Source organism: Mastigoproctus giganteus, chromosome 2 (assembly GCF_048544385.1).
Source record: "Mastigoproctus giganteus isolate SK-2022 chromosome 2, ASM4854438v1, whole genome shotgun sequence".
NCBI classification, from domain to species: domain Eukaryota; kingdom Metazoa; phylum Arthropoda; class Arachnida; order Uropygi; family Thelyphonidae; genus Mastigoproctus; species Mastigoproctus giganteus.
The window spans coordinates 83,972,419-83,983,793 of NC_143576.1; positions in this window are offsets into that span (position 1 = coordinate 83,972,419).

The following is an 11,375-nucleotide window of genomic DNA, read 5'->3' on the forward strand; positions in this document are numbered from 1 at the left end:
GTAATAACAATACACTGACCAACATACCAACTGTATGAAGCAACAGCAGGAACTAGACATGCAGCATGTAAGAATTCAAGAACAATTTGGGATGTTATGTAATTACTTACACTGGACATACATAAATTGTAATAAGGAAAAAAATGCGATAATATAAACTGAAGCACTGATTACAATAAATGTCATTTTTGCTACATAATCATATGCATCTGATCAGGACTTCATAAAGGTGATAACATTATCCACGATCATAAGCCATGTGTGTGTACATATATAAAATGAATGAGATATGTATGTAGAGGTGAAAGGTACGCAAAAATAACTTTTATAAAGGGTTCTAAGGTGATCAGATAGGGGGGAAGCATGAATCATTTACAAGGCATGGACTGGAAAGAGGTGTGCACATTCAGATTTAATATCTCTTCAAGAATTCCTATAAAGTTTCTTTATAGCATTGTTTTGTTCATCATCTTATTCCCACCCCAGAGGTTGATAAACTTATGCATTGTTTAGCAATAACACCTTGCTGGGGTTACAGGTACCTGGGGGGGGATTTAATAAAAAGAATGAGATGTATATTCTCATTGGAAAGAGAAATAAGAATCAGGAGGCACAAATATAAAATAGGGAACAACAGAAAGTTGGATCTCATTAATTTTCCTTCTGAATAGCACATTGCATATCAGTGGGAAAAATTATTTGTCAAGGTGACTGAGGCAGAGAGGATGGTAAAATTCAAAGTGGATTTGGATGCTTTCTTTTTGACAGTGGAAAAAATATGAGTGATTGGGGATTTTTTTTTTCAGATGCAAGGAAAAAGTCCACTTGCACTATTTAGCCATTCTAGAACTATATTAATACTAAATTAGGAGCATGAATCTGCATTCACACATTATTAAATTAAATGTAATATACACTCAAGGAATAAATGTTTTTTTACATAACACACTACAGTTAGGAACTAAATAAGAGTGCCATTTCAGATGCTACGGTATTATATAGGGTATGAGATTCAAGATACACATTACAAAATACTAGTTTATACAAATGATTCTTGGAGCAGTATAACGTAACACAACACAAGGTCAGGATAATACAGAAATTATAGCAGGTATGTGTGATAATACAGGCTACTATGATGGCTTCCACAATCAATGTATCTCAGTCTAATTTTTCTTAAGAGTACAGATATGCAATAATCTAATTTGCAAGCAGCTATGGGAAGCAATTGAGTCAACATAGAAAGTATCCCTGTGGCATACTCTCAACACCTTGTTGAGTCCATGCTACAAATAACCCAGTCTGTTCTGAGGATAAAGGAGGAACAGGTTTTAGAATTGATTCCAATTTGATTTCTCCCACAAGATACCCTGTAGAAATTATTGGTTTCAAATGTGGAGCACTGCTCAAGAGAGAGACAAAAGTCAGATCAAAGCCAAACTTTCAGCATGTGTTATTGCTCTCTTTCAAGCTTTTAGGACTGTTTCCTTTCCATGGCACTTCTGAATCCCACACCAGAAAATCATGATCAATTTTGACCAAATGCTTCAATCCTTGAAGACTTAAGAACTTATTCTGAACCTTTTGTACTAAATTTAATAATTACATGAATATATCCCCTCTGGGGGGAAAAAATTATAGATCCAACCTCCTGGCTACCCATCACGTGAACACTGCCGACCGGGCTAGCCGGGTGAGTAAAGTGCCTGCCTGGCAACCCAAAGGTCGCGGGTTCGATTCCCGCCTCGGGCTTGGATCAAAGTACTGCAAAAACCTTGGGAGGTGCATTATGGCCACAGAAGCTTATGCGCCAATAACTACCAAAAAAAAAAAAAAATGTGAACACCACTTGATGTTCATGTGGCAGATAGCCATAGTACTTATTACTTGATTATAACATAGAACATGACTACTGATATTTGATAACCCCCTTGCTCTCTCTCTCTCTCTCTTAAAAAATTTTCATGCCACCCCACACTCAAAAATTTAATTAACACAATTTTTAATCATCTTGGCTAATCCTATTTCTTCCCCCCACCCCTTTTTTTAAGACCCTTGTCACTGAAATCTCAGGAAACTAGATGGCAGAGCCTGCCAGAGTAAAATATAAAGCTACTGGGTACCTGGTCTGCCGCCACGGGACTTAATGTGGTCAACTGTGAGCTAATTGGCCAGATGGACAACAGAACATAACACTATACATCTACCAACCCACACACTTTAAAACCTCTGGCCTTGACAGAGAACTGTCTTACACCAATAATGAAAGCAACATGGAGATGGGGGAAAACCCCTGGTACCGTTAGACCCTAAACCCACTATACTGATATTTGATATCAGTAGTTAACTGGTGAGTAAGGGAAAAAAAAAATTACAGTTAAATGTAGCAGGGAAAAAAAAAGTACAAAAATAGAGTGAGAATGCAGATTACGAAGTAAATGTCTCCCCTCCACCTCATAACATGCAGCTCTGCTGCCAGCACCATCTGGTGCCCTTGCGTGGTACCTTTATTCCCCTGGCTGGGGGAGAGATGGGTTCATGTCTTCCCCCTGGTGGGGCTGCCTTCCCTATTGTCCCCATACTGCTGTCCCCCCACCCCAGATTTTGGTCTTCTTCCCTATTCTAACTACCCAACCATCACGCTTGCTCTTAATCTAAATTAAATTTAACTCTAACTTTAAACTCCAATTTGACCTTAACCTAATATCCAGCGTTTAATTTTTTTTATATATACACTGGTGTTCAAAGAAAGTGCATCACCTAGGAATTTCACATTTCTAACACTTTTTTGTGATGGTATGTTACATTAATGACTAGCATCACCAATAGAATATAAACAAAAGATATTTATTAATAGTTAAGGCAAAGCTAAGTAACATTTGACAGGTGCTCTCTCAAAATATTCCAAAATGAGCATTTGCAACCTTTTTACAACAGTTTTGGTAAACATGACAATTATGGCTGAAATGTTATCAGAAGTCCTCAGTTTGCTTCAGTTCATCATTTTAAATGGAAAACAATGAAGAGTTCACCAGGTGCAAACTAATATTTAGTAGAACTGCCTCTGGCCCTGATAACAGCAGCACACCATCGAAGCATTGACAAGATCAATTTCTGAAGATAATCATTTGATAGTTCGTGGTTCGAAACACTAATTATGGCTTCCTAAAGTTCACAAAGGGTCTTTGGTTTCTTTCTGGCAACTGCAGATTCCACACGCTGCCAACAGTTCATAGGATTCAGGTCTGGGCTGATTCCTGCTAGCAAACAGTTGTAATGGACTGTTCTTCCAACCATTTTTTCACCTGTAACAAATGTAAACACATTACTGTCGAACCTCTAATGCAGAAATGAAGCTAAAGTAAATACAGAAGTGCCAAATTACACTTTTCATCCAATGACAAGAAGCAGAGAGAGCCCTGAAAGATGCTGTTCCTTGGCGGGTTGAAATGGTCTCTAATGGTTGGCAGCAATTTACCTTCCGTTATAGCAGGGTATCCATTGGCATTTACAGAACCTTTTATAAACTGCATGTGACATACTCCGCGATATGAAATGCACCCCCATATTATTTGGCTGGTAGGGAATTTCACTGTAGACACCATACAGTCTGGATGGTATTCTTCACCATGTCTACGGTGAATCGTTTGTCTCCCATCAAGGCCATACAAGTTGAATTTTTTCTTATCCAAGAAAATAACTGACTTCCACTACTTTGGGGTCCATTTGACATGCTCCATACACCAAATTAATCGGGCCTTTTACATTTTTTTTGTGAATATAAAGGGGATTCTTAGGACGACAAGCTAGAAGTCCATTTTTGAAGAGGCTTCTAACTGTTACTGCACTTGCTACCACTCCTGTATGTTCTTCCCATTCTCTTTTTGGCTCAGATGAAGACACTTTACAGTTTTTAAGGCACAAGCCCTTCAAAGTGCAGTCCTGTTTTGCCATAGAGACTCATTTGTGTCCGGTTCCTTTTTTCCTATCAGCAGAACCAGTATTCTTGATTTTGGAAAGAAATCTACTCAGTGTCAACTGATTACAAGACACTATAAGCAATATGATGGTAAGAGTATCCTCACGTAAAGCAACAATAGCACTCTTTCTTCGTGTCATCGACTGCATGTACCTCGCCATCCTGACACAGCAAGGAATAACTGCAACTCTTGCAGTGCATGCTTATCTTATATAGCTGAAAATAACAGCTGATACAATATTATGTCATCCCCTACGTGTGTCAATCTTATCAGATGCAATCTGCAAGAAATATTGCCATATACAGTAAACCCCGCTATTCGCAGTCGCTGGTTTATTATAAAATGAAACCTAAAAAAATGTGAATTTTAAAGCGCCGTGAACATTTTCCGCCATAAAAAAAATGGGCTTGGCTAAAATTATCTTTCCCAGTCAAAACAGCGCTCAGTGGGTGGGGGAGAGGGGTGACAAAATCCCGGCGTGGATGTTTCTCGCTAATCCTTGTTCAGTGTGTTATGCACATGTCATGGAAGGTTTTGTCGTTTGCCTTTAATTTATATGCTTATAAATTGAATAAATTTATCAATTTATAAATTGATATGCTTACAAAAGTGATAAATTTACTGTTTTGCAGTGTAAAACAGACTTTTTCGAGTGTGTTAACGGAAGAAAGTGACTTTATTGTGGACAAGTTCTTTTCTAACCCGTACAAAAATATGGCTACGAATAACAAGGGAAATGTGAAAAGATCAAAGAAGGTGATGACATTAGCGAATAAAATTGAGTTATTAGACAAAATTTCTAATGGTGAAAGTGTCTCCTCAGTAGCAAAACATAAAATCAATGAGTCAACGGTATGATCAATCAAGAAATCGGAAGAAAAAATCCGTCGTAGTGTCCGTGAAAACGCGCTAATTGCTTCAAAAATTTGCTCTGTAACTCGTGATGTTAAATTAGAAAAAATGGTAAAATCTGTGGATAGAAGACCGAACTCAAAATAAAATTCCGTTAAGTTCACTCATCATTCGTGAAAAGGCAAAACTCCTTTATCAACACTTTAGCGAAACTGGTGATAGCACTGGCGGGATAAGTTTTTTAGCTAGCAAAGCCGCTGGTTTGAAATTTCTAATAAATATTACATTTAATATTAAATTGTTTCTTATTTTCATTTCGATGCCATATGCTTGCATTTCACTATGTACCTATGTACATAGTCATATTATGAAGATACATATAATACATACATACATACATAGATAAAATTTTAGGCTAGTTTTTCTTATATATTTCATACTTTAGAATGGAACCCCTTTATTACTATGGGAGTCATAACTCAGTATTCGCGGCATTTCTCAGGAATGTAACCCCCGCGAATAGCGGGAGTTTACTGTACTTATATTATTCGGACGACAATTACAATTTTAAGGGGTGATGCACATTCTTTGAACACCAGTGTATATGTAGATCCTAGCTACTGAAATCTTAGAAAACTAGGTGGCAGAGTTCTATGAAAAATCTACTGGGTGCCTGACCTGCTTCCCTGGGGCAAAGTGTGGACAACATTGGGACCCAATGGCTAAATGGTCAGAGATACAATGGTACAGAACATTGCACTCCCCATACACCTTTAAATCTCTGGCCTTCACAGAGTTCTATGTCACATGTGCAAAGAATGCAACATGGAGAGGGGGGGGGAGAACTCCTTATACCGTGAGACAATTAATGCACTTTACTGATACTGTATTCGATTATTGAATGTGCATGAAATGTAAAGCACTGCGTACAATACCTAACTTTTTCCTTTTGATTTTGAATATTGAAAATTTTCCAGTACCCACATTTATGACATTTCTAGCTTAGTTTTTCATAAAATTAAAAATTAAATATTGCTCTTTAACATAGATTTCTTACTTCACTTCTTTTCATGAATTTGAAGAAACACCATTTGTGATGAACTGACTTAGTGATAGGAAATTAATATTTGTATATAATTTTTTCCGACAGATTTTAATGCTGCATTCATCATTGTAAAATGTTTTTTTTATGTACATTCAATTTTATTCACAAGACTATTGGCGTACGGAAAAGAAGAAAAATGCATGGGATGAATATAAATTATTAGGTGATACAGAAGCCTCTGGTATATATAAACTACTCTGCAATCGATTCAAAAAAGCAGTTAGGCTGGCCAAGCCAGATTACAAGAAGTTTCTGGCAAAGAATGCCAAGAAAAGCAACAAGAACTTCATTACTTGTATTAATAGTAGAATGAAGGGGTTGAATCACATTGGTCCACTTGATGTCAGTTGGTTAACTATTGATCCTGTTCAGGCTGTTGACAGACTGAATAGTTATTTTGTGTATACATTCACGTGTGAGGAATTCTTGATGTCAGCTTATCAAGCTCTAATAGGGAGCTGAAGGATTTTGTGATAACTGAAAGGGGAAGAGAAATTGTAGAAGTTAAACATAAAGGCACCTGGAATGGATCAGATTTATCCAATTATATTAAGGGAGGCAGCAATTTACACTTCTCAAGTCCACAAGGACTTGAGAAGTGTAAATTGTATGTGTGTAAATGTATCCAAAATTCGCAAGGGTGATGAGTAATTACATTCCTGGTAGCTTAACTTTTGTTTCAGGCTTCAGTTATACTTCAGACAGCATGGGTTTCCTAAGGGTAAATCTTCTCTGACCAATCTAAATGGATACCATGATGTGATCACAAAGGAACTGGATGCAAAAAATAATTTTCTTATATACTTGGATTTCAGTAAAGCAAAGTATGTAAAAGACTGCCGTACAAATTGGAGCAGTGTGGCATTAGATAAAGAGATGGTGGAGTGGGAGAAGATTTGTTATCGATGGACAGTGCTCTTTGTAGACTGTTATTAGCAGATTCCCACAGGATTTAGTGCTGGGCCCACTGTTTTCTGTATTAATGATGATAAGGAATCAGGCTTAATGTTTAACTTTTCAGCTGACAAAGGTTGGCAAGGTGGTTAATGACAGTAATGAAGGTATACACCTGCAACGAGCTCTAGAAATAATACGCTAATTGGCAAGATAAATGGCAATTGAAGTTTAACATTGAAAAATTTCTCAAATTGTTGCATATGGGTAGCAGTAATCTCATTAATATATTAACTGTGTGGTAATACACTCAGTGTTGGGTTTTAGAAGCATTGGTGACTAAAGCCACGTTGCTCTGAAGGAAGGGGATTATTGTGCAGTCTGATAAGAAATTCTCTGAGCAGTGCAGACAGGTGCTAGGACAGCTTATTGGGTTTTGTCAATAAACAGGAATTTTGCTAGTAGGGATAAAGATTATCCCATTATATAAGGCAATGGTCTGCCCATATTTTGAGTACTGCATACAAGCCTACAAACTTCATTTTAGGAAGGATGTAGTGCTGTTGGAATGGGTAAAGAGAAGGGCAATGAGACTGCTGAAGGGAACAAAGGGGGTGCACTTACCAAGAAAGGCTTTAGTTCTGCAATTTGCAGCATCTGAAAACCAATGAGGTGTTCTGATTGAGGAGTTTAAGGCTTTGAATGGTAGTGAGCAAGCTCAATGCTGATGGAACTTTTTCTTTTTGCTAAAACTACACATGTGAGGTCATAAATTCAAGTTGAGGATTGATGGTTGAAGAATACAGCCAGGCCTCGCATAATGCGAGTTCGATTAACGCGATTTTCAGTTAACGCTATTTGAAAAATTATACCACTTTTCACTTTACGCGATGCAAATTTCCGGTTAACGCGATCTTTTTTTTTTTTTTTTTTTTTTTTTTTATGCCATAGCTGAAAAAGATTTGAATCGTGCCTTACGCTTACCGCTAGTCGTACGGTCAATAAACAAGCGTTTGACTGCTGCCCACCTCGGTGTGTTCCATCAACCATCGGAAGAAGACGTTTTATTTGTTTGTCTCCTGCTAATAAAGTCAATGCACACTTGCATTTAAAAATTCAAATTTTTAAATGAGCCAGATGAAAATGTTACCGCGAAGAAGATGACAGTAAAAATTAGATGAAATCGTTCGTATCGCAGAGAACCTTAAACAAAAGGTTTGAGGTTCTCTGCTATATTTATTTCGCCAGGGCCCAGAGAAGATTGTTGTCAGCTATCGGAAATTGATTGGTGAAAAGAGAAAGTCAACTGTTCAAATATTTCCGCAACAGTCATTTCTTCATTGTGTATTTTATGTCAGAAGTTCCAAAAGTTTCTCGGTTCACGGCGCCCTTAGTGTCTCAGTAATTTTTTCAAGACGCACCCAGACCAAAAGAAATACCTAACAGTTCCGTTTAGTAGTTAGGTCCAAACAACTTAAGCAATGTGAAACTGTGGACTACCTCGAGCTAGTAGTTCGCGCGGTGTCCGAGCGATGTCGAGTATCACTGTGTTTCCCTGGAAAATTTAAAATATTCCGCGGCGCACAGTTTGGGAACCGCTGTTTTATGCAATAAACATTTTATTCCATAATTATTTTCATTATCTTTTCCATTGTATACAGTTAAAAAGTTATTTAAAAGGTATTTTTAAAATTCTTTATGGACATTCCAGAGGGTCAAGGACCAATTATAATTTTTCATATTTATTATTATATTCGATTAACGCGTTTCCGTTTTGTGCGATGCGCTGGCGGGACGAATTAATCTCGTTAATCGAGGCCAGCCTGTAGATATGTAGAAGTTTGCATTCATCCAGGTTGATTGATGGAACAACTGCCAGTGGACATTTTGATTATATTCAAGGAACTAGACATACTATTGGAGGGTATGATTTTTTTTTTATGTAAACCCCAAACACGAGAGGTATTAGAACCTATAGTACTTAGTACCATGCTTGGGTTGGAGGTTGAGAAGACGAAAGAAGATATTTGTTGACATTGGACTTCAACTTCAGTAGACTGTAATTTTCAGGAAATACGTATGAAGGAAGGTTGTTCCAGAAAACGGCAGTTGAATGAATAAACGAGGAAGATGAAAAGTTGGTTCTGTGAGTTTGAAGTTGAACAGTAAATGGATGTTGGCTGGTGGCGGCACGTGTTCGGACTGTTTTGAAAGAGAGAGCGAGAATTATAGAAGACAGTTCAGAAGAGCAGTGCCCATGGAAGAATCTGTAGAAGAGGCATGCAGCAGAAACAGTACGTCTATAAGAGAGCGAGTGGAGAGACTCTGTTAGAGATGAATCATTAATTAACCTAAGTGCCCTCTTCTGAATGGAATCAAGAAGTCTGAGAGAGGTTTTGGTGGCACCACCCACAGATGTGGGAACAATATTCCATGGCTGGGCGGATTTGCGATTTATACAGAGTGAGCAGCTGTTTGGAAGAAAAGTAACGCCGAAAGCGAAAGAGAAAACAAAGTTTTTTAGATACAGAGGAAGCAATATTTGTAATGTGCTTGTGCCAAGAGAGATTAGAAGTCAGGGTAATCCCCAAAAGAGATATATCATTTTGCCTAGAAATCGGAGTGTCACTAAAGATAAGCATAGGAGCAGAAGAATCCTTTTTGCGAAATATAAGACAAGACTGAGTTTCAGAAGGGTTGAAATCAACTAAGTTGTCTTTGCCCCACTGAAGAATTACCTGAAGATCGGCATTTAAGAAATTGGTAGCAGATTTTCGAGAAGTTGAACCTGATTGAGCAGGACAAGGTTTCTCAAAATGGAAAGTGGAATGCAATGTGCTATCATCGACAAAACTATGGATAGGATTTCCAGTCAATGGAAGAAGGTCATTGATATACAAGAGGAAAAGAGTGGGGAAAGAACTGAACCTTGGGGGACACCGGCACTGGTGGAGAAGTTAGAAGACAGAGAGCCATCTACCATCACCCTTAGTGAGCGATCAGAGAGAAAACTGGATAACAAATTACTAAAAACAGTTGGCAAACCATAAGATGGAAGCTTGTTTAGAAGACCTTCATGCCAAACACGATTGAAAACCTTTGAGATGTCAAGAGCAACTACTTGTGTTTCACCGAACCTTTCCATTGAATTAGCCCATAAATGGGTAACATAAGTCAGAATATCACCAGTGCATCGACAGTGAAGGAATCCATACTGGCGATCATTCATCAGATGGAAGGTTTCTAGGCAGTTTAAGAGTTGGTGGTTAATTGATTTCTCCATTACGTTAGAAAGAGTAGAAGTAATTGCAATGGGACGATAATTGGATGGGAGGGATCTGTCACCCTTTTTAGGAACTGGCTGGATATGGGCAAATTTCCAATCAGAAGGAAAAACACCTTTGGAATAAGAAAGTGAAAAAATGCGGCAAAGAATAGGAGTAAGTTCAGGAGCACAGGTTTTGAGAACAAGTGGAGAAATACCATCAGGACCTGGAGCTTTTTTGCATCAAGATTCATCAAAATCCTTCTGATATCCTTTTGACGGAAGACCACAGGAGGCATTGAATGGAGTGTGTTGGGAATGGTGGAAGGTGTTTTACCAAGATCATTAATACATGAGCTGGAAGAAAAATGGGATGCTAACAGTTCAGCTTTATCCTTGGCTGAAGTGACAACACAACCATCTGGTTTGGACAGAGGTGGGAGCAGAGATGGACAAAAGTTGCGGCCAATAGCTTTGGCAAGAGACCAGAATGCTCGGCTACCATTAGGACAAGAAGCAAGTTTTCTACTCTTAGCCTGTTCAAACTCTAGTTTGGACTGATTAATAACTGCTTTACAATTGTTGGGAGCTTTGGTGTAGGCAGAAAATGAAACTGAAGAATTGTCAATAAGCCAGTAACGATATGCAACATATCGTAACTGGCTTATTTCCAGTCTTGGACAGCCTTAGCACATTTATTGGAAAACCAAGGTTTAGATAAAGGACGAGATTTTAAAGTGGAGTGTGGGATAAGGGATTCCATTCCTGCAAGAATAATTTCACTGACACGATCTGAGCAAACATTGACATCAGAAGTTTTGAAACAGTAATCCGATCAAGGAAAAGAAGAAAAGAAGTCTCGCAGGTCATCCCATTTTGCATTCTTGTAATACCAAACAACACGAGGTTGGGAATAGCCATGAGATAAAGGTCCCATTGGAGAAGAGACAATCACCAAGTTGTGAACTGGAGTGCCTAAAGGACCTCTCACTTCGACCGTGTACTTAGAAGGGTTGTTTGTGAGAAAAAGATCAAGCGTATTGGCTGTATGTTTAGGATTGTCCGGTATTCTTGTAGGTAAATGAACAATCTGTGCTAGGTAATTAGTAATTGCAAAATTCTCAGCATCTTGACCTGCTGTGTCGGTGTGACTAGAAAACGGAAGCCAGCTGGAGTTGTGAACATTGAAATCACCAAGGAAAATTGCCTCACTGTTAGGAAAGTTTGACTCGAGAAAGTCAAGTTGCAAAGAGAGGAAGTCAAAGAGCTCCAAGTGATT